The sequence below is a fragment of the Hyaena hyaena genome, unplaced genomic scaffold (assembly GCF_003009895.1).
Source record: "Hyaena hyaena isolate Hyena2069 unplaced genomic scaffold, ASM300989v1 scaffold_598, whole genome shotgun sequence".
NCBI classification, from domain to species: domain Eukaryota; kingdom Metazoa; phylum Chordata; class Mammalia; order Carnivora; family Hyaenidae; genus Hyaena; species Hyaena hyaena.
The window spans coordinates 65103-87791 of NW_024081233.1; the positions used below are offsets into that span (position 1 = coordinate 65103).

Consider the following 22689-nt stretch of genomic DNA (forward strand, 5'->3'; position numbering starts at 1 on the left):
AAAAGAGCGCCCCCATTGATTGGGGGGTATCTGCTACGAACCCACTCTTGCCCCACGAGAGGGAGATTCAGCTTCCAACACCTTCTTATCCCAGAGAGAGCCTGACAGGGAGGAGCTTTCTTTCCTCCTAATGCCTCACGTCTCTGTGCTCCTCATCCCCCTCCCACTGTCCCAGGAGACGTAACAAATGCTGGTGAACAAGGTGGTGAAGGAGGGGTAAGAGGAGTAAAAATAAAGTTTTATTAAAGTCTTTATCATGTCTTAATATTTTCAAAGAGAATGACCATTTTTATTTTATGCTTGTTTAATTGACATTTATTTATTTAATATTTAATTAAGATCGTCCATTAAAATTAAAAATATCTATCAAGTAAAGATGAAGTGAGATGACGTACTGCCGCAGACCTGAGCTGAATGGTTCAGCCCAACCCACTGCAGCTCATTTCCACCTCCTGCAAGTCTCTCAGGGCAGCAGCTGGTTTTGGAAAAAAGTCTGGGGGCAGAGCCTGGAGCCATAGGTAGGATGGGGGAGAGGAAGATCTTCCTGTTTTTCCCTAATGCTCTTCACTTTTTCATGTTTCACAGTAATCTGTTTTCCAACAGTACGTCAGCAGCTGGGTTTTTTAACCGGAAGCAAGAAACACATCATTGGAGCATTGGAACTGAAATACATTTTAGGTTCGCAGCTCAACAAATAGTAAGAAAAGGCTCTCTCTATGCCAGGCCCCGTGCATGGTGCTGGAGATTGCAACTAAGGTAAGATTACCATGGCCCCTCTCAGGGGATCAGACAGGGAATCAGGTGACGCTGTGTGAATGGGGACCTGGACAGGAGGCGCAGGAAAGGAATTCCAGCGTGTGCTATCAGGGAAGGCTTCCTGGAGGAAGTGGATATACGCAGAGATTGGAAGACAGAGACGGTGAGTGAATACAGCCAGAAGGACAGAAGAAAGAGCGTTCTGGCCACAGGGATCAGAAGATACCCACCCCGGCCCACTTGCCACATGCAGCTTTAGTACATGGATTATTTTGAGCTGAAGGCACTTGAGGAATAGCAAATGCAGTAAGGGCTCCCTGACTTTCCTCTTTCTATCTAAAAGCAGGTGATAGAATTTCTCCTGAGAGCAATGCCCCACCTGAACCAGGAAGAGAACGTTCTTCACCATGGAGGGTGGGAGTTGATGCTGCAAAGGCTCTGTACAAACCAGCCCACTGAAGTAACTCTTATCTTTTTTTGGTTTCCCCCACGTATTTTTCAGTCACCGCTGCACAATTTACTGCCCCGCGCCCAAGGCATGCTGTCTTATTACATCCCCACAATTGGTCACGTTTGGGGCCCAATGCCTTCCTCAGGTCTTTATTTTCCTTTTGAGGACTTGCGTGTACATGTAAACATACCAGATAAAATGTGTACGCTTTTCTCCTCTTGGTCTGTCTTATGTCAGTTTAATTCTTAGCTCCTCCTTAAGAGGGGAAATTATTCCTTCTCTTTTTTTTTTTCAATGTTTATTTATTTTTGAGAGAGAGAGAGTGTGTGAGGAAAGGGTGGGGTTGGGGGGGCCAGAGAATCCAAAGTGAGCTCTGTGCTGACAGCAGCAAGGCTGATGAGGGGCTCGAACCCATGAACTGTGAGTTCAGGACCTGAGCCAAAGCCTGATATTCAGCTGAGTCACCCAGGCATCCCAAATTATTCCTTCTCTATACAGCTGAGGATGCATCATGAGGGTGGCACCGAGGGCCTGAGAGGCTAATCATCCCTGAGCCTGACGAGATCGATAAACATTGCAAGCTGCCCTCAGCTGTCTTGTGGGGAAATGGGGCATCCTGTGGCTGCACTTGGGCCATCCGCTTTGAGCCCATGCGTGACGACCGTGGTCTCTATGGAGAGGTCCCCAAGGAGCAGGAGTTCTGGAGGACATGGGGCTGGGCCTTCTGGCCGAGTCTACTCACCATGAGCTTTTTACACTTCTGCCAATATGGGACGGTCCAGGGAGATAGCAGGTTTTCTTAAATCTTTAGATGCAGTTTGGTTGATCGGCTGTTTTAGTCCTCAGGAATGGGATGGAGATTGTTCTGTGGGGAGGTGATGGAGAGGTGATGGAGACCGTTCTGTGGGGAAGTGATGGAAAGGTGATGGAGACTGTTCTGTGAGAGGTGATGGAGACCATTCTGTGGGGGAGGTGATGGAGACCGTTCTGTGGGGGAGGTGATGGAGACCGTTCTGTGAGAGGTGATGGAGACTGCTTTCTGGAGAGGTGGTGATAGGGTGTTAGAGCTGGAAGCTCACTCTGGAGCATGGCACACGGCCCCAGAGGACACTCCTGGTAGGTGTGTGGCGGGAGGCTCTCAGAGGCTGGGAAAGTCTAGGGATGTCAAGGACCTCTGTCAAACAGAGCTGGCAATGAGAAGGGAGCGGACCAGCAGTGGGGGAGAGATAATGGGGTCTGGAGACAGACACTTTGGCCTGGGGCTAGCCTTGACTAAATAATTATAACCAATGCTTATGAAACATTTATATGCTAGAATCCTTCCAACGTGTTTTACCTTGAATATATTAACTCAATACACTCCCCTGGTTACCCAAGGAGACTGAGGCATGGGAGGGTTAAGTAACTTCCCTAGTATGCAGCTGATCAGCAGCAGAGCCAGCTCTCAGTGATGCTGGACAGTAATGACGATGACATTAATGTGTACACAGTACGTGTTTTGCTCTGGCATTGTTCTGTGTTCTAGAGAGTCAGCACTGAACAGGAGCAACAAAGTCCCCACTCTGTGGGGCTTACAGTCTAGTGGAGAGACAGACAAGAAAACCACACAATACATAAATCGAAAAATAACTTTAGAGAGTGACACATGCTACAGAATGTTAAGGCCAGGGGCTGTGACAGAGGGGGACAAGAGAGGAGTTCAGGAAGCTCACTAAGTGGATGACTGTATGAATGAGCAGTTGGGGGCTCAGAGCCTAACAGGTACCTCATATATTAAGACCACCCTAAGCACGTGGCACTCAGTCTGAAGCCCAAGGTCTCTTCCTGGCCTCACTGGAAGCAGTGAGCGGAGCTGTCTTGAAGTCATCTCATCCAACTGTTTATTCCTTAGACACCTGAGAAGCCACCTCATAGCTGTGGCCATCCCGGAGCTTAATGTATAATACATAAAGGTGTGTTTTTTTAAAAAAAAAAAAATCTTTTCCCAATGTGTCCAGTGATGTCAGGGTTTTAGGATGGTTATTTCATTATGCATTTATCCTATCATTAAATGTGTTACTATGTATGCTCAAAAAGAGATCCCTTGGGAACAAAGAATCATATCTTTTGAATAATAATATTCCCTCTGCTAAGCATCCTAAAGCTACTGACTGGTCTTTCTTGAAAAAAATTTATCATCAGTTTATCCTTTATTTTATCATTCTGGGATGGGTTGTGAATGGAGAGGGAAAGTATCCCAGTTAAAAAAAAAATGTTTATTTATTTTTGAGAGAGAGAGAGAGAGAGAAGGGCAGAGGAAGAGAGAGGGAATCCCAAGCAGGCTCTACGCTGTCAGCACAGAGCCCAATGTGGGGCTTCAACTCAGAAATCGTGAGATCATGACCTAAGCCAAAACCAGGTGCCCTTCAACTTTAGTGCAATTCAAAGCAAATACCAGAGAAAGGTCAGTGTCTTTGCATGGGACCTCCCTCTGCACAGTAAACATATGGAGCATAAAAGCATTTCAAGAGTTCTACGGGAACAGAGCCACTGGATGGCAGACTGTGGAGTGTCACACCAGGCCCGCACCCACCAGCCCTCTGAGCCTTAAAACCTGTGGGAGAGGGTCCTGTCGGATCTCCTAGAAAACATCTGAGTTGCTTGAAGGAGAGCAGCAGGTAGGGAAGGCCGGTGCCCTGAGGTCTGGGACGCCAGGCCCCATGCTGGGTTCTTACCATCGCTTCACTGTCCCCCGGGGTCCAGCACAGGCGCCTGGCAGTGAGGCTCTCTGCTTTCTGTGCATCCCCCTCCCATCTGTCCCGGTCCTGCTCTGGTCATCACCTGGCTGGGGGTAAGGGCAGCTTAACTGTAGCAGCCCGGGGAGGAGGGCCCAGCCAGGGGGGCTGGGATTCTAGGGTCAGCAAATGTGGCCCCAGGTGTGGGAACAGGAAGGACAAGGCAGGGAGCAGCTGGCAGTAGGCAAAACCCACGAAGTTCCAGCGAGTCCAGCTGGTGTGGGGATAGCAGGATGGCAGTGTTGAGTCAGGTGACAGAGGTGAGTCAGGTAACAGGGGTGAGTCAGGTGACAGGGGTGAGTCAGGTGACAGGGTCAAGGGCTTCCTCTGGGAGCAGGTTTCAGAGGAGAGCACAGGCAGGGAAGGCATGGCCTCATCAGCTGACCGCGGTGAGTGTGGACGAGCTATGTCATTTCACCCGGCCTCCATTTTGTCATCTGCGAAAGGATGGCTATGTTCTTCTGCACCTGACTGGGCTGCCCGCCGAAATGAGGTGCTTACAGCGATGGCGGGCCTGGGCTCCGGGCAGGCTACCCCTGCAGGAAGGCGCAGGTTCAGTTCTCGGCCAAGCGCCTGTGAGGCTTGGGTCTGGAAGGCAGGGCTGAGGTCAGAGCTGGGCCTCAGGGCGGGGCCCGAAGAAACCCGGGGTTAGAACCAGCTTCCCACAGAGGTGGTGGGACCAGTTGCATAAGGTGGCCAAGGTTAGGAAGGTATCTTGTGAAGTAAGTTCGGAGGGAAATGCCTCCTGATACAGCTCCTCCTTGGAAAGTTCTAAAACCTCCATCCTATTAACGGCTTTGAGAGTCCTGCACTTCCCCCCTTTCCCTGAGTACTCACCAACATGCCAGGAACTGTCCATGCCAGAGTCTTTTCGGTTTAAAAATTCTCCACCTTCCTGCTCCCTCTGGAGAACATCAGTCTTCGGGTTGGGTCGGGGACAGAGGCCTTGGATGCAGCCCAGCCACAGGGCTCTGCAAGAGCATGCGGTGGGGCTGACACTATTTTCTTTTTATTTAAAAAAAAAAATGACCTCTTAATGCTGAATAATTATAGAGTTATAAGAAAGTTGCAAAGATAGTTCAGAGAGTTCCCACATACCCTTCACCCAGCTTCCCCCAAATGTTCAGTCTGTTACACATACACCACAGTACCTTTGTCAGAGCTGAGAGATGAACATCGAACAATACACCTACTCGTCTGTAGACTTCACTCCCATGGCACCAGTTTTTCTACCCCATCTTCTTTCTGTTCCAGGACTCAATCTGTAATACCACATGACATCATGACATTTAGGTCATTTTCCTTTTTTGTTCCTTATCTCTCCCACCCTCCAGTTCAGTGTGTGTGTGTGTGTGTGTGTGTGTGTGTGTGTGTGTGTGTGTGTACCTCCTGGTTCTCCCATCTCATGGATGGGACAGTGAAGTGAGTGCAGGAGTCCTCTGTACTGGGGACAAGTTCCTGTGACCTTTTGTGAGATGAGCAGTGGCTACAGGAAGAGAAGCCCACAGTGTGGCCAGGTAGAGAGGGACTGGGGACCTGATCACCCATCATGAGCAGAGGAGGCTGAAGCCAGGCAGGCTGAGAGAGCAGCTGTCTGCCTCTGGGGAGTGACAAGAGAGAGAAACCCATGAAACTCGAGGAGCTGCTTTTTGAGGACAGCAGCCCCAACGATTCCCATCTCAGTCGTGGTTGCGGGTGGAGTGGGCCTGTGAGACAGCAGAGCACAGCGGCCCTGGTACCTGAGAGCCAGGTGGCTCGCTCAGGCTCCACGCTGTAATCCAAGGCAACTGGCCGGGCGAGGGAGAGCTCAAGCACCAAGGTGGCGTGGTGGGATTGAACTCAGAGTGTGTGCTCCAACGTGACCGAGACAGGCTAACCACCCCATTCCATGCACAGATGAAGTACGAAAGCTAGGTGGACACGGAACAGGCTGTGTAAGCTCCAGAGCTGTGTGGAGTAACAGGGAGAGACAGTTCTGGATTTCTGTGAAGACTGCGCCATACAGCAGTGGAGCAGACACTTCTAGACGCCTGCCCAACATGGATTTACTCCCTTCCTCCTTGCTAGTTCAATCCTGATTTAGTCAGGTCGCTGCCCCCTAAGTGTCTAAAACGCAGGCATGCCTGGGTGACTGGTTAAGTGACCGACTCTTGATTTAGGTTCAGGTCAGAGTCTCATGGTTTGTGACTTCTAGCCCTGTGATGGGCTCTGTGCTGACAGTGTGGTGCCTGCTTGGAATTCTCTCTCTCCCTCTGCCCCTCAGCTGCTCATGCCCTCTCTCTCTCTCTCTCAAAATAAGTACATAAAACTTAAAAAAAAAATCGAAAAGGCAAATGCTTCAGGGAGGCTGGCTTTGGGAGTAGATCCCAATTGGTCTAAACCTATCAAAGTGCTCAGATACTGCTTGCCAGGGATTGGTTTAAGCATGGGCATGTGGTACAACTCTGGGCAACAGTGTAGATGTGAGGAGTAGTCCTCTGGAGACAGGTGTGGATGTTCTGGAAAAGCATTCCTCACTCTCAAAGAGACTCAAAGGTGAAATGGCTTTCTTTCCTGAATCTTGGCAATGGAGTGCCTTGGATGTAATATCTGGAACTTTGGCAGCCATCCTGTGACTGAGACCAGTGAGCCTAGAAGAATGGACTGATGGGTCGGGCGCCTGGCTGGCTCAGGCAGTATAGTATGCAACTCTTGATCTCAAGGTCTTGAGTTCCAGCTCCATGTTGCATGTAGAGCTAACTTAAAAAAAAAAACAAAACAAAACAGGCTGATAGGAAGAATCAACACCTTCTGTAACATCACGGAATCACCAAGCCAACCCAGAACGGTTGTGGCTACCTGCCTTTGGATTGTCCCTTGAGTAAGCCAGGTGAATTGGGTTTTTCTATTACTCTCTGTCACTGAATCACCCAATGCCAGAAGATCTGTGACCTTCTGGGGCCATTCCTAGCTCTCCCTCCTTGTCCTCTGAATCCGTCCCTTAGGGATTCCTATTGTTGCTACAATAATTTCCCCAAAATATAGTGGCTTAAATCAAAACAAATGTATTTTCTTACCTTTCTGGAGGTCAGTAGTTTTTATCTAATTAATCAATTAATTTGAGAGTGAGAAAGAGAAAGAGAGAGAGAGAGAGGGAATCCCAAGCAGGCTCCACACTACCAGTGCAGAGCCCAACATGGGGCTTGAAACCCACAAACCATGAGATCATGACTTGAGCTGAATTCTAGAGTTGGACTCTTAATTGACTGAAGCACCCAGGTGCCCCTGGGGGTCAGAAGTTTAAAATCAAGGTGTTGCCAGGTTGTGTTCTATCTGGAGGCTCCCAGAGAATGCTGTTCTTTACCTCTTAAGCCTTCCTTTACTTGTGACCCTTCCTCCCACCACTCAGACCTCTGTTTCCCTTTTCACATCTCCTGCTGCTCACTCTGACCTCCAGCCTCCCTCTTGTAAGGACCTTTGTGATTGAACTGGGCCCACAGATGATCCAGGATAATCTCCCTATCTCAAGGTTCTTAATTCAATCCCATCTGCTGAGTTCCTTTGCCATGTAAGGCGACACGCTCTCAGGTTCTGCTGATTGGAGTATAGACATCTTTGGAGGATGTTTTTGAGTCTAACACTCTCCCAAAGGTGATCGGTACATCCCTTCCTGGTCCACAGATGACGGTGGTTCCTGTGGTGTCTGCACTGCACTGCACTGGTGGTGCATGACTTGCACAGACCACCAGTCTGACATGGTTCACTTAGTATTTCCCACTGCCGACTAGGAAGGGTCTTCTTGAGTCTAGTATCTGGTCCTGGTGGGAGAGGTGAGCCTGAGTCAGAAAGAGACAGAGATTGTGGATGTAGAGTGAACTTCACTTACTTCAGAGTGGAGAGAAATAGAGGCCTTGTGTGTTCTCAAGCTAAAAAAGATGTTAGAGGCCTACCAGATGATGGCTTAAATGAGGTTCAGATTTACCTTAGAAATGCACCGCTTTTGAGGGCCCTTATTGACGTCAGAGCCCCAGGAACTCTGAGATCAGGGTGCTTGGGCTTCTCTCAAGGGATATGAGCATCAGAGTTAGATTTTAATACCAACAGGCCATTGATCTGTTTCTCATTCATTCTGGACACTTGGCTAGGTTTGTGCTGGGGAGAATTCAGAAGAACTGCACGGTCAGCTTTGGGGAGCTTTCCAGCCATTTCCCTCCTTTATGCCACATGCTGGGCTTCTGGCTGGGCCACGGAGTACCATGTATGAGTCCCAAGTGTTTTCTCCATATTGCAGCCCAGAACACATCTTCTGCCTTCTGCCTTTGCAACACGTCTGGAGCAAAGGTCGCCTTGACTATAAAATGATGGGATGGGAACAGTCTCAAAGATTTACAACTTTCAAATGCCATGGCTTGTGGTTGGGAAAGAGACATGGAAGAGAAATTTTTGGGGCCAGAAACAATGAGGCCAGAGCATTTTAGGGCCTCTTACCCTTAGCCCAACCTCACCAAAGGATGTGGAGGGAAGATGGACAAAGTTAGCCTTGGGTGACCATCTCTCATAGCCTGAGGTGGGTGTTATTTTTCTGGCCTCTTGGGTGATTCCATGTCTCTACCCGCTACCTTCTGTCTAGCCTCCTTTAAGGCAGTTCCACGGGTGGGAAGATGCAGCATCTTTGGTGTAGACCAGTCCCACTAAGAGAAGCAGGTCAATGACCCAGGAGATAATGAACAAATTTTGTTTGGAGAATAAACCACTTCTTGAGGGCAAAGCTACAACATTCTTTTGTTGGTCTAGATTCTAGTGCTCATGCCTTTGCCTTGGTGAATCTCCAGAGAACTATGCACGTCCAAAGAAAGGTTTTATTTACTAGCTGAAAGAGGAAGACTAGAAGGGAGGAAATGGGAACCTTTATCCCCCAAAAGGTGAGCATGGTGGATGATGCCGTCAACAGCTGATGTGGACGGATTACCAGGGCTGGCACCGCAGTGCTCAGTTGGCATGGTTCTGTCACAATGAAAGTCCTTGCCTTCTCAAGTCTCACTCTTCCCAGCTGGATTATGAAATCTCTGCCTTTTTCCCACCCAAAGCAAGTTGTGGTACATCAATGGGTTAAGGCATGTAGCAAAAGAGCCCTTTGGAAAAGAGAGTCTTGACCTGGCAATCTTGTACTCATGGGAGCAAGACCAGCACAGCGTGTCTTGCCGTCTAGTGCTGACTGCCTCGAAGCCCCACGGTCAGTGTGAATCTCCCTCAGAGACCACACATGCAATCGGTGCGGGGAGGCTTCTGGGAAGGCATCAGACTTTTCAGACACAGTCATAAGTGAGGGAAAAGTCCCACAATGTGGACATTCACTGGACTAAGGAGGTGGCTTTCATGCATGATTTTGGCTTTTGTCAGTGTTGTGGTTGGAAGTTCAGCCTGGTCCATTCAGTTGTTTTGGGTTCTGCGCCAAGGGTGGCTGGGGAGATCCCTGAGGATTCCCTAGACGTACAAGGTCTGATTCATCCTGCCCCAGCCCAGCGTGATGACAGACACGGTCTGATTTCAGGCAGAGAACAACAAAAAAGTGTTAATAAGAGAGAAACCTACTAGATGCTTCTGGAAGCATTTCAACTTTGTGCTCTTCCCTTATCTCCTTTCCCACACTCAGCGGCAAAATAGCTAGAAAACCACAGGCTCCAAGGAGTCTCTGGAGAGGGGGGTGGTGGTGGTGGTGGTTAGAGCCTGTTTTCTAGAAAGCCGAGATAAAATGGGAAGCAGGCACACACATCCACACTGGGACATTTTGCTTCAGTGATGGCAGAAAGGTGGATATTGTTTTGAGATCTGTAAAGGGGAGATGAGGCATCAGGTATTAGGGCTGAGGGAGTTCCTCAAGAGTGTGACCACTGGGAGGCCATTCTGTCCACACTGTCCATTGGCTGAGGGCACTGGATACTTGATATACCCATGAGAGGCAGAATTTGGGGAAGATGGCATAAAGGAATCCCCTCTCTGGGCAAGAAAATGGGAGAGCCTCTTTCAGTCAGGGTGCATAGCTGTAAGCAGAAGCAAATGGCCCTGGCTGATTAATCAAGGAGAGAATTAATTTATTAATAAGACACTGAGCAACTCACAGCATCTCCAGGAGCACTGGGCACCTGGTTTGGAAGCTGCACACCAAGGACTGCACCCCAACTCCCGCATATGGAGAGGCATTTGCTCTGCTGAAGGGCCCACCGCCAACACCCCGACACCGGGCACTGGGTGCTGGCTGGAAACAGATCCCCTGCTGCCTCTAGACACAAGAAGCCCTGCTCCTGTGATGCCATCACCCACTGCCAGAATACATTCTGAGCTCTTCCAGCTGCTCCTTGTAGGTGACAGAGCCTGGACTGCTTACCTTGCCTATCTACCGGGGAGCTGGAGAAGCCAGTGTCTGGCCCTTTGGGGTTTTATAGTGACACGTGGGCTCTGCCTCACAAGATGGGTTGGGGGCACAGACACAGAACAAGGTGTAGGTCCTTACTGACCAAACAGAGGACAGTTGTTCCCTCTAAGTCATGAAGGGATAGGAAAGGTCTGCAGGGGCTTCTGATGTTGCTGTACTTCTTCGCCTTGTGTTGACTCTGGGAACCACTATAATCTGGCTTCTTTCACTGTGAGCTCACTGACTCTGTTCTCATTAAGGTCTCCTGTGATCTCCATCTTGCTAAAATCTGTGGTCATATCTCTGCCTACATCTTGGGCAAGCTCTTAGCAACATTTGCCACAGTTAGTCACTCCTTGAAACACTGTCTCCTCTTGGTTTCCATGACACTTCAACCCCCCCCCCCCCCCCCCCCCCCCACCCCACCTCCGGCTTCTCTCCACTCCTCTCCTCCTCTGACGTCTTGCTGGCTCTGCTTTCTCTGTCTGATTTCTGAACGTCGTCGGTGTTCCCTGGACCCGGTCCTGGCCCTTCCTTTTCATCTCTGATGTCTCCTCCATCTGTTCTTAGGACTTTAAGCACCATCTATGCCCTGATGACTCCTGCATTTGTGTCTCAAGTCTGGTTCTCTCCTTGGAATGCCAGGCTTGTACACTCAATTGCAGTAACAAAAATCTTTTTAGTTGGAGATAATTTCAAACTTTCAGAACAGTGGCAAAAATAAAAATAGCACACAAAACATCTGTATCCCCTTTATCCAGATTCACCTCATGTGGCCCTTTATACCACCTGTATGTATGTACCTCGTGTGTCTCACACACACACCCTTTTTTTCCCCCCTGAACCATTTGGGGGAAGGTTACATACCTCATGATCTTTTACTCTTAAAACACTTCAGTGTTTTTAGGGGTGAAGTGTATTCTCTTGAATGACTCAGCACAGTTATCAAACTCAGTAAAGGTAACATTGTTGTAGTGCCTTGATCTCTATCTACCATTCCCATTTCAATTTTGTCGGTTAGCCCAAAAATATTTCCTATGCATTTTTTTCACCTTCAGTACAGGATCTGGGCTAGGGGTGGTCTTGGCATTGGGTTGTCATGCGCCTTTGGCCTCTTTTTATCTGGAACATTTCCACAGCATTTATGTTTTACGACATTGACATTTTTGAAGAAAACAGTCCCCTTCCTTTTTTTTTTTTTTAATAGAACATTCCTCATTTTGGGTTTGGCTGATGTCTTCTCAGGATGAGGGCCAGGTTATTTATACTCTGCTGGAATCCTACCTTGGTTAGGTCATGTTTTTCTCAGAGTATCACATCTGGGAGCACACGGTATCTCTCACTGGTGATGTTAGTTTTGACCATCTCATCAAGGTGCTGTCTGATTGTTCTACTGTGCAATTACTGTTTTGGTTTTTTTTTCTTTTCCTTGTAACTAACACATGGTCTACGGGGAGACACTTTAAAACCATGCAAAGAGCCTGTTTTCATCAAAATTTACCTCTAGATTTAATATCCATTGATGATTCTTGCCTGATCCATCCTGTACTGGGATAAATGGAAGATGATACTTTTCTTTTACAGTTATAATAAAAAACACTTTTATTTAAGTTTATTAATTTATTTTGAGAGAGACACAGACAGCATGAGTGGAGGAGGGGTAGAAAGAGAAGGAGAGAGAGAGAATCCCAAGCAGGCTCCTCACTGCTAGCGCAGAGGCCGACACAGGGCTTGAACCCATGAAACTGAGATCATGACCTGAGCCGAAACCAAGAGTCAGGTGCTTAATCGGCTGAGCCACCTAGGTACCCCTATATTTATAATTTTTTTTAAAAAAGTTTATTTATTTTGAGAGAGAGAGCACAGCAAGGGAGAGTCAGAGAGAGAGAGGGAGACAGAGATCACAAGCAGGATCCACACTGTCAGGGTAGAGCCCACTGTGGGGCTTGAACCCACAAACTGTGAGATGATGACCTGAGCTGAAAAAAAGAGTTGGATGCTTAACCGACTGAGCCAATCAGGAGCCCCAAGAAAATGATGCTTTTCTAATTCCAGCACCACCTACATGTTGTCCTGTCAACCCTTGACATTCTGCTATTAGTAAGAGCCATCTTTCTCCCCTGTCCATCCCTCCCTTCCTTTCCTCTCTCTTTCCTTATTTGTTTATTATTGGTATGGACACGAGTTTTTCAATGGTTTGTAATTCATTAATGTACTTCACTTAGCTGTCACACAGACAGTTCAAACTCAGCATGTCCACAGTGGAACTCTCAGCTTCCCACTACAAACGAATGAACCCCCCACGTCATCTTAGTCTTCCTGTCCTAGGAAATGACGCCATCAGCCCTCCCCCCAGTTGCTCAAGCCAGAAACTCAGATATCATCCTCAATTCTCATCTTTCTCTCAGCCTCGACACCTAATTCATATGCAAGTTCTGTTGGGTCGACCTTCAAAATCCATCTTGAGTCCCCCTCCTGTCTCCGTCTCTACCCCATGGCTCACATGCCGCATCCCTGCCACCCTCATCTCTCCCCTGAACCGAGGCAATATCTCTCCCTGCTGCGCCACTGCCCACATGCCCCCTCCAACTCCTTTACACACACCAGCCAGTGTGACGTTTAAAAATAAATTATAATCAGATGTGTTTCCCCTGCTTCAAACCTCCGATGGCTTCTCACTGCATCTAGAATAAACCGCGCCCTTTGGCACAGCCTCCGGGTCTCTGCGGCCTCTTTGCTGCGTCTCCTCTGCTCTCCTCGGCCCTGCTGGTGCTGTAGGGGGACCTTCACACACCTACACCTCCCCTCCCCCCCCCTGCCCCCGCCCTGCCTCGCCATGTGGCTTTCCCAGAGTGGGTGCTCAACAGGAACCCAGGTTCTGGGGATAGTTTTCCACTGGATTTCCTCACTATTGAGCAAAGGGTCGTCTTCCTAACACTTAGATTTGAAAGTGGCTGTGGAGATGACTCACGTGGGGCTTCGTGTTCGAGAAAGCCACGGTTTGTGGTTTGGTTTGGTTTGTCAGGCAGAGCAGGAGGTTATGAGAAATGGGAAAAAGTTCTCACTGGAGTCAGTGACGGACAGAGGGCCGAGGGCCCCCTCTGAATCTGATCTTGTCTCAGAGCGGGGGCTGCATGGGCAGCCACAGGTTCACGGGGTGCCCCTCGGCTCTCCCCAGGTGCAGGCAAGGGTCTGGGGACCAGCGACCGTGGCGGCACCCTCATACCTTTCCTGGTCCCTGCAGACTTGTGGTTTTCACAGCTGTTGACTTTGGTTGAGCTGGACTTTGGTGTTTGGTTCTGTCCTTGGACGGTTGCTTTCTGGAGACGCTGGGTCACTCTCTTTTAATCTCACTTGCTTAACAAACAAAACCAAATGGAGACTTTCTCCTCTGGGTTCAAATGGAACTTCATTCAACTCTCACTTCGCCCTGTGCTACCCAGTCTGCTCATTGCCCGGCCTCCAGCCTCGCTGCCTGTGTAATGCCCAGGAACCTCGGCCTCCCCCTCAGCGCCGTGAGCCACACTGCCGAGCTCTGTCCCCTTGTCCTCTCGGGCCAATGCCCGGGCGCTGGCCGTGTGCACTCCGGCAGTCCCACCCAGTCACTTCTTGAAGTGCCTTGTTAGGACCGGTCCTTCCGGGTGAGCTTGAACTCCCCGGAGGCCTGGCCTTTGCTGCTGCAGAACAGGCCAGGGCAGTGCAAACAGCCTGATGCCCAGAGGGGCTCCTGGGCCACCAGCACAGGCTTCTGCATCTCGTGCATTTCTGCTTTGAAGCTTCAGAGTATCATCTACAGCTGACCAGCCCCCAGGGCTTCTGAAAGCTGAGGGCTGTCTTTGGGGGAAGAGCCTTTGGGCCATTTCTGAGGCTGTCACCTCACCTCTGCCACTTTCCAACTGTGTGGCCTTGCCCTTTCTGTACAGTTGGGATGGTGAGAGTCCTGTGGCACTGGAGGGTAAGTGAGGCCAGCACACCATGAGTTCTTAATAATCAGGGGTTGTTATTGCTGTTGCTACTGCTTACTCATCCCATTTGTAATGATTTGTTTGCTTCCTGTCTTCCCCAGGAGCTCCTCTGTTTCTGTCCCATCCTCCTCTTTGATAGCAGAGCCTGATTGTCAATATGTATAGTTTGATGAAGGAAAGAAAGAAAGAGAAAAGAGAGAAAGGAGGGAGGGAAGGAGGGAAGGAAGGAAGAAAAAGAGAGAGAGAGAGAAAGAGGAATAGAGAGAGGAGGGAAGGAAGGAAGGAAAAGAAAAAGAGAGGAGGGAGAGAAGAAAGGAAGGAAGAAACAAAGAAAGAAAAGAAAGAAAGAAAGGAGGAAAAGAGGAAAGAAGGAAAGAAAAAAGAAAGAAGGAAAGAAAAAAGAAAGAATGAATGAAAGAATGAACTTGTCATGACAATTAAACAAGATGCTGTGAGAGCTCCCGGCACCGAGGGACGCTTCTTCTGGAGGTGGACGGGCCATTAGCAGCTCGGCCGGGCTGGGCCGGGGAGGGCAGGGGGCCAGGTCAGAGTGTCGGGGACAGTGGGAGAGCCAAGTGCTGCTGCAGGAAGGTCTCCAGGTGCTTCTCAAACCAGTGGCACCACCTCCGCCGGGGACTCCTCACTTCTGGCCTCTGTGTGAAGTCTCGGCCACTGCTGTGCAGGTGGGTCTCCTCAGAGGAGAACTGGCTGAACCGTCTTCCTGGAGCCTCAGACCCTCCCAGGGGCCTGGGTCTGAGCAGCGGGTGACAGCTGAGCAGCCAGTCCCCAGAGTAAATGCCATCTCTTTCCCTTCAGCATGAACTCTCACATTTACATTGTTGCCAAGTTGGAAATCACAATAGCGTAAACTCCCCTCAGTAGCCCCATCAGCCCCTGAAGAGAGAGGAGAAAAAAGCTCGGTCCACTCCAGGAACAAAGTCCCCACTGTTGTAAGACATGGGCTTCTGTTCAAGTCCCTGGGGTCCCTGTGGCAGCAGTGGACTGAGCTGGGCCCAGCAAGTGGGGTTTACCACGTGGTCAGGGGCAGCCCCCCAAGGCCTGGCCTCGTTTCCCACCACTGGAGACGGGCGGCTCGCAGCCTGGCCAGGGCACCCATCGAGGGGCTGATCCTGCCAGCCGGGTAGGATCCCAGGGGCTTGAATGCCTCCCCTGTCCCAGAGGGTCAGTGCTTGCCCCGGGAGCCCTGGTCAAGGGCACATCACATCCCTTGCCAAACTGAAGCCCAGTGTGTGCCCAGAGTCTGCCTCCTTCGGAACAGTCTTCCTTTTCACTGCCCTGCTCAGGAAATCGCAAAGGTTAAAATTTCCATCTTCTGTCTTAATTCCTGCTATGACTCAGTCTCTGGCAGGAGCCTTTTTTTCCACCTTCCAGGGCAGAGTCTGAGCTAGAGATTCAAAGCAGAGAGGCTGACAGCATGGAGCAGTTTGGATGTGCCGCTGGAGAGGTCACTTTGCCACCTCCACCCTGCGGTGAAGCATCCCTGTCCCGGCCTCCCTGCCTCCCCGCAAGGCGCACCGACACGCCCCTTCCCTTGCTCTGTTTCTTCGCCAGCCCTGCCTGTCCCCCCTTCATCACCTCATGGCTCTACTCCCTGCTTTCTTGGGGGACAGCTCATTCACAGAGAAACGCTTGCAGTGTGGCTGGGGACTTGCGGAGATGCCGTACCTTAACCATGGAAGGCTCTGCAGCCTCCAGGGCATTGGCGAGGCCAGCCCCCAGGAGTCTGAGTCCCTGGGCTTTCTCACTCACGCTGACTTCTTGGGAAATAAGGACTTCTTCCCCAGCAGGGGCTTCAGGTCAGCTTTCTCTTACTTTAATTTTTCAAACTAGGAGGCTTCTCACAGGACCACTGTGGCATCCAGGCCTTTATTTTGGACAGTGGCCCAGCGTTCTGAAATAATGGCCTGCAGCTGGGTGCGGACACTGAAATGGGGGAGCAGTGCTTCCCAGTCAAGAGGCCCTCAATATTTGGGCAAACGTGTGCTCTGAGCTGACTTGCAGAGCAGACGTCTGAGGCTCCATGGTGAGCATTTCTGGGGGGACTCAGGCCAGCCTATCTTTGGCCTGAAGCTCTTTTAACCTGGGGACTTCTCTGGCACCAGTGTTTGTGGGTTCAAATAAGACAACTTTCCGATAGCAGAGTAGGAGAGAAATCATAATCAACTGGAATCACCAGTGGAAGTGAGACAAATTCTAAATTTGTGAGAAAATAGTGAGGAGATTCTAAGTTTTCAGCCCGATGTAAATTGTTCCATAGCTATTACAGTTTTTGCTGCAACGTGGACAGCCTGAAGGGTGTTTTGCCTCATTTGGGAATATACATACATACATACATATATACATACATACATACATACATACATACATACATACATAAATAAAGTAAGAAGGTGATTGGAACCCCTCGTCAAGGGTTATAAAGCCAAGGCCTAGGTTCTCAGAGTCCATAGGAAAAATGTCATGATATGTAGACTTATTCATATCCCCAACCCCAGAGACAGTCTCTAGTTGTTTTTTTAATTGTAAAAATAAATAGCGGGCCTAGGTGGTGTAGTTGGTTAAGCGTCCGACTGCTGATCTCGGCTCAGGTCAGGATCTTGTGATTTGTGAGTTCTAGCCCCGCAGTGGGCTCTACACTGATGGTGTGGAGCCTGCTTGGGATTCTCTCTCTCCTTCTCTCTGCCCCTCACTAGCTGTGCTCTCTCTCTCTCTCTCTGTCTCTCAAAATAAATAAACATTTAAGAAAATAAAAATAAATAAACAGAAAAATGAGCAAAAAAAAAAAATTCACACAGCATCTAGTCACTTAACATGTCACAGTTATTTGTTCTGGTGGCTTGGTTTTAATTTACTTGAGTGGCTTCTGGCTTAAATATAATTTATGTATTTGAAATCTAAATAACCACTATTATTGACAAATAAACTGGCAAGTTTGATCAAAACCCTTAAGACAGACAAACTAACTGGAGGCTTCTAAAGAGAATTTCTCCAGTCATCCATTCATTTCCAATTTATCTAACACAGTAAGTCAACAATTCTTTCAGAAGGGATTTAGGACAGAATTAGAATAAAGATACAAACAAACAAGGTGACTACTCACTGTTGTGTAGATTGCGGCTCTCCACTCCAGGGCAGGTTTGCTTCCCAGGGAACATTTGCGATGTCTGCAGACATTCTTGGTTGTCACAGGGAGAGGGGCTGGTACTGGCTCTCAGTGGGAAAGGCTGGGATGCTGCTCCACATCCTTCAATGCTCAGACTGCTCTCCCCCAAGCCTGCACAATCTGGTTTAAAATTCAGTAGTGCCGAGGGTGAGCAACTGTGGGACAGAAACTGAGAGATTGAAAGAAGCATAAGGCACAGTTACTATTTTTGAGGAATTAACAAGGTAAAGCATTAAAAAAATTTTTCTTAATGTTTTCTATTTATTTCTGAGAGAGAGAGAGATGGTGTGAGCAGGGGAGGGTCAGAGAGAGAGGCAGTCACAGACTGAAACAGGCTCCAGGCTCTGAGCTGGCAGTCAGCACAGAGCCCGACGTGGGGCTTGAACCACGAACCGTGGGATCATGACCTAAGCGAAAGTCAGACGCTTAACCGACTAAGCCACCCAGGAGCCCCCCACTAAAGGATTTTTAAAGTGCATAATGGAAATAGATTTTAATCTTCCACTTGTCTTTCCCTGTTCTGGCCCACGGTCAGGCTCATGGAAAAGACAGGAGTCCCGTCATGCTCCTGAGCCAGGCATTCTGGGAAGGGCCCAAGCAGCAGAGCCTGGAGCTGAGGCGATGGGTGTGACTTGCTCCAGTTGGCTAGTCACTGGAATCTGCACTCTTCTTGGGGGGACAGTGAATGACTAGAGCCATTTTTCCCTGCAGGTGGTCCACAGCTCTGAGCCCACCAAAGAACGCCAGGGCCGTGAGACACAGCCCTGATGGAGGAAGATGACAAGAGGGTGTGTGACCGCAGAGCAGCACCGTGGCTGCCTTCAAGTCCAGCTCTGGGGAGTCTCTTTTCTGTTTGCAGTTCTTGCTGTCCTCAGGCTCCTGGGACCCCTGTGTTCCATCTAGTACCCAGAACTGCAGCTAATACCCTGGGGCCAGCCTGGTGCTCTGTCATCTCTCTACCACATTAGTCAGGTGGGCCTCACCTATGGGTATGCATTCCTGAGTGAAGCCTGGCTCAGAGAAGAGACATCTCGAAGCCTATGTACTATGGTATTGTGGCTGGAAAGGATAGTCCTTGCTTCTAGAGAGGCTTGTTGAAGTATTTAGAGATGAAACAATATGATGTCTGTGATTTGTATCAGAATCATCTGAAGGGTGGGCACTGGGGAGAGGTAGTGAGTGAGGTGAAAGAAAACAAGATTTATGGGGAGCCCAAGGGGGCTCAGTCGTTTAAACGTTCGGCTCTTGATTTTGGCTGGGTCGTGATTTGTTTGTGAGTTTGAGCCCTGTGTCAGGCTGACAGCAAGGGAGCCTGCTTGGGATTCTCTCTTTCCCTCTCTCCCACTTACTCTCCCTCTCAAAATAAATTAAATAAATAAATAAATAAATAACTTCAAAAGAAACAGGATTTGCTGTGAGCCATGGGTGATGTCCATGGGGGTGTACTGTACTTTTGTGTATGTTTTATAACTTTTGTGTATGTTTGGAATTTTCCATAAAATATCTATAAGCCACACTTGACCTTCAAAGCAATGCAAGCATGTTGTAAGTGCCAAGTATGTGAAAGGACTGACTGAAGGGACCCTCCAGTTTTCTTTCAGAGAGTGTCATTTGATTTCATTTCTGACTGCAGGCTTGGGTTTGGAATGAGACTTTTTATTTTTAAAAAATTTTTTAAAGGTTATTTATTTTGAAAGACAGACAGTGTTGAGTGGGGGAGGGGCAGAGAGAGAGAGGGAGAGAGAATCCGAAGCAGCCTCCGCACTGTAAGAATGAAGCCGACAAGGGGCTTGAACTCACAAACCGTGAGATCCTGACCTGAGCCGAGATCAAGGGTCGGAAGCTCAACTGACTGACGACCCAGGTGCCCTGAGAGTTTTTAATATCGTCCTGTTTATGTGGAAGATTAGGGCTCCTGTCAGGGGGATGGGTTTGGGCAGAAGTGCTGGTGGAGTCGGAGAGGAGGGAGGATGGAGGAAGGGTCTGTCAGGATGTGCGGGTGAGGATGGGGCTGGACCACCCCTTAGGACTGCCTGCCCTGAGGCAGGAGGGTCTGGCGGAACAGGGGGAGGCAGGGTTGGCCTTCAGGGTTTCAATGTGGGCCCTGGACAAAGAGTGAGCAGATGGTGAATCGGGGGTCGGATCAGAGGAGGACTCTTGTGTTTTAAACAGTCCGACAGTAACAGAGAAATAGGCAGCTGAGGTCTCACAACCTGATGTCCTTCCCATGCTGGGGTCCTCTGCACCTACACTTTGTGTGGAAGGGGAGGGGAGTTTAACCGTAGGGTCTGTCTCGTAGATGGGGGAGCAGGAAGGTACCTAAGAGCAGCACTGGGGACTTTTCCAGTATCGACTGCTGTGTAGCAAACCACCTCCAAACCTAATGGCTTAAAACAGTGCCCAGTTTGTTGCTTCTCAGGCTCAGCGGGGCAGCTCTTGGGCTGGTCTGCCTAGTGCTTGCAGTCCGGTGGCACCTGGGGCTGCGGTCATCGGGAGTCTCCTCAGCCGGAGAGCGGTTGGCCTCTCCATGTCACCTCAAGGCGTCTGCTTCCCATATGGCCTCTGTGATGTCTCCGTGTGCACCTTCTGGCAGAAGAGCTCGGCTTTCCAACATGGAGGCTCGGGTCTCCCAACGGTGTCACGGGTGTCACAGAAGCAGCGTTTTCACGCCTGGATTGGTCCAGCATCACTCCTACCACCTTCTGATACTTAAGCAGTTGTGAACCAACTCAGGCTTGGGGGAGGGGAAATAAAACTGCACCTCCTGATGAGAGAATGACAAAGAACTGTGGCCACCTTTAATCCACTACAGGAACCTGTTTGGAGTCTGCATGGAAGAGGGAGAGAGCTGCAGTCATATTAAGTGATGCCACCTTGCAGATGGGGAGGATCCCAGCACTGCTATCCCTTGTTCCTTCGTCATTCTGTCGTGGGGATGGTTGTAACGTCTTTAGATATTTCTCCAGACCTCATGTCATCATCCATGAAGTCGTGTCACAATGATCTTTCTCTGGGACCAGTCCTGGGTCAACCACCTCACTGTGCACTATTCTTGAAAGTCATTCACCCAGCATGACTCTGAAGCCAAACCTTTCCCCACATGCTGGGAGCCTCTTCTGTGATGACATGGCCACAACCTGGCCTATCTTGGTCTGTTTGGGCTGCTATAACAAAAGTACCATAGACTGGGTACCTTAGATAAAAATCACCTATTTCCCTCAGTTCTGGAGGCTGGCAAGTCCAAGATCAAGGTGCCAGCAGATCTGTGTATTGTGGGGTCCTGCTTTCTGGTTCACTGATGGCCACCTCCTGCTCTGTCCTCACATGGCAGCAGTGGAAGAACTCTCTGGGATCTCTTTATACGGGCAGTAGTCACCCAGTTACCTCCTGAAGGCCCAACCCCCAGATGCCAAGTACTGGGGATAGGATTTCAACATATGAATTTGGGGGAAACAAAGGCATTATCTATAACCTGGTTCTTTTACTCTCTTCCTTCTGGACCCAGAGAAAGGAGGTCTTTAGGACACGGGAATGAGAGCCTGACTCAGCTTTAACTGAATCTGTCAAATAATGGGTCCAGTGGGCAGCCTCGGGGCACCTCGGGGAGACAATATAACAGAACACCTTCACGTGTCAATATCTGCTTAATCTTCCCACAAGCCTGTGAGGACACTGTAGCTACCATGCTAAACATGGACCTTAAGGGCATGCAGGCAGTTGTGGTGGGGTCAAGGGTCAAGTCCAGGTCAGCCTGACACTGTACTCACCTCTCCTGGCAGTCCTGAGTCATAATCCCCATGGCTGCCCTGTGGGTGGGTGGGGAGGTGGATGTAGGGAGAGCTGGCCCTGCTCTCATGCCTGGACTCCTTGGGGATGCCCTTTCCTTAGTTACAAAGAGCCTTGGCTTTGGTTTGCTACCCAGGACAGATGTTCTCAATTTTCAAGGAGTGAACGTTTCTTGTTTCACCTTACCTTAATCAAGTTATTTGGGTTCTGTCCACAAAGTGTCTGGGGAGCTGGATAAATGGGGAGGGGGCCCCAGCCACCCACAAACCTGGAGGGAAGGGTCTGTGCAATGAATGGCTCCTCTGTCTGCTGGCCATGGAGTGGCTGATCCAGGGGCTTCATCAGGGGGGCAGGGTGGAGGAGGTCGCTCTGGCTCCTGGGTCTGTAATTAAGATTTGACCTGTTTCCAAGTCCATATGTCTTGGAGGAAGCCTTCATTCTCTCACTCTCCTCAGGTTCCTGGCCACCGTCCCCGTCTGTCCCAGTGCCCAGGTGGGAAATGAACACGCCAACACGCTGGGCCCAGCCCCGGGCTCTCTCCCTTCTCTGCCACATTCCACACACAGGTGGGCTATGCTGGGAGACATTCCTGGGCAGAGCTTGGCTGGATAGCATTAAAAAAAAAAAAGTCTTTGAAATACACTCCTATTCAAAGAGGACTGGAGGTGCAGGTGTGGGGTGAGGTCGGTGGACTCGCAGTGCTTTCTTGGAGAGGCTGCTTTGGTTTCAGTTGTGAGTGGAAGAACGCCCTGCAGCCCTTGTGTGGTTCCCCTTACTCTGCAAGGACGGTGGGGGGTTCTTGTGCCCCCTCCCCCACTTAGCCCCTTGCTAAGTACAACTGGAATCAACAAACAGCAGGAGGCACCGAAAAAAGCACTTGTTGATTCAAGGTAGTGGCTCCCAACCTTGGCTGAATGTTAGGGATCTCCTGGGAAACTGCAATGCATGGATGCCAGGCTCTCACCCATATATATCCTGACAAATTCCGGAGTACGGTCTGGATGAGAACTCTCCCATGTGATGCCAACGTGAAGACAAGGTGGCAAACTCCCACAATGTCCTTCTCTGTCAGCCCTGCTTGAACCTGGGCATGCCTCAGCTTGGGGGCTGCTCACGAGGCTGTCCGTGGCGTTGCCTCTTGTCAGCCGCTGGAGGTCGTCACACTCTGCTAGTTCCCAGAGTATTCACACAATGTGACCTGCAGAAAGAGGATCTTGGAGACGTCCAAAGCGCCTCCCACCCACAACCACAGAAGGTCAAAGGATACAACTTGCAGGTGTCTGTAGATGGTTCAGGAAACCGCTGCAGAAGGCATCACATTCCACATTGGATCCATCAGCAAATCCTGTTGGCTCCATCTTCAGAATATATTCAGATTCTGA

At 49.6% G+C, this 22689-nt stretch overlaps 1 long non-coding RNA gene across 1 annotated transcript; it reads right to left on the reverse strand.

Annotated features, from left to right (window-relative positions):
* Positions 1–351: 351 nt before the first annotated feature.
* Positions 352–5282, reverse strand: LOC120248658. The gene is made up of 4 exons (XR_005532646.1): positions 5175–5282; positions 4819–4952; positions 1950–2072; positions 352–662 (listed from the first exon to the last, which is right to left on the reverse strand). It is a non-coding gene; the product is annotated as an uncharacterized LOC120248658 (long non-coding RNA).
* Between the last annotated feature and the right edge of the window lie 17407 nt (positions 5283–22689).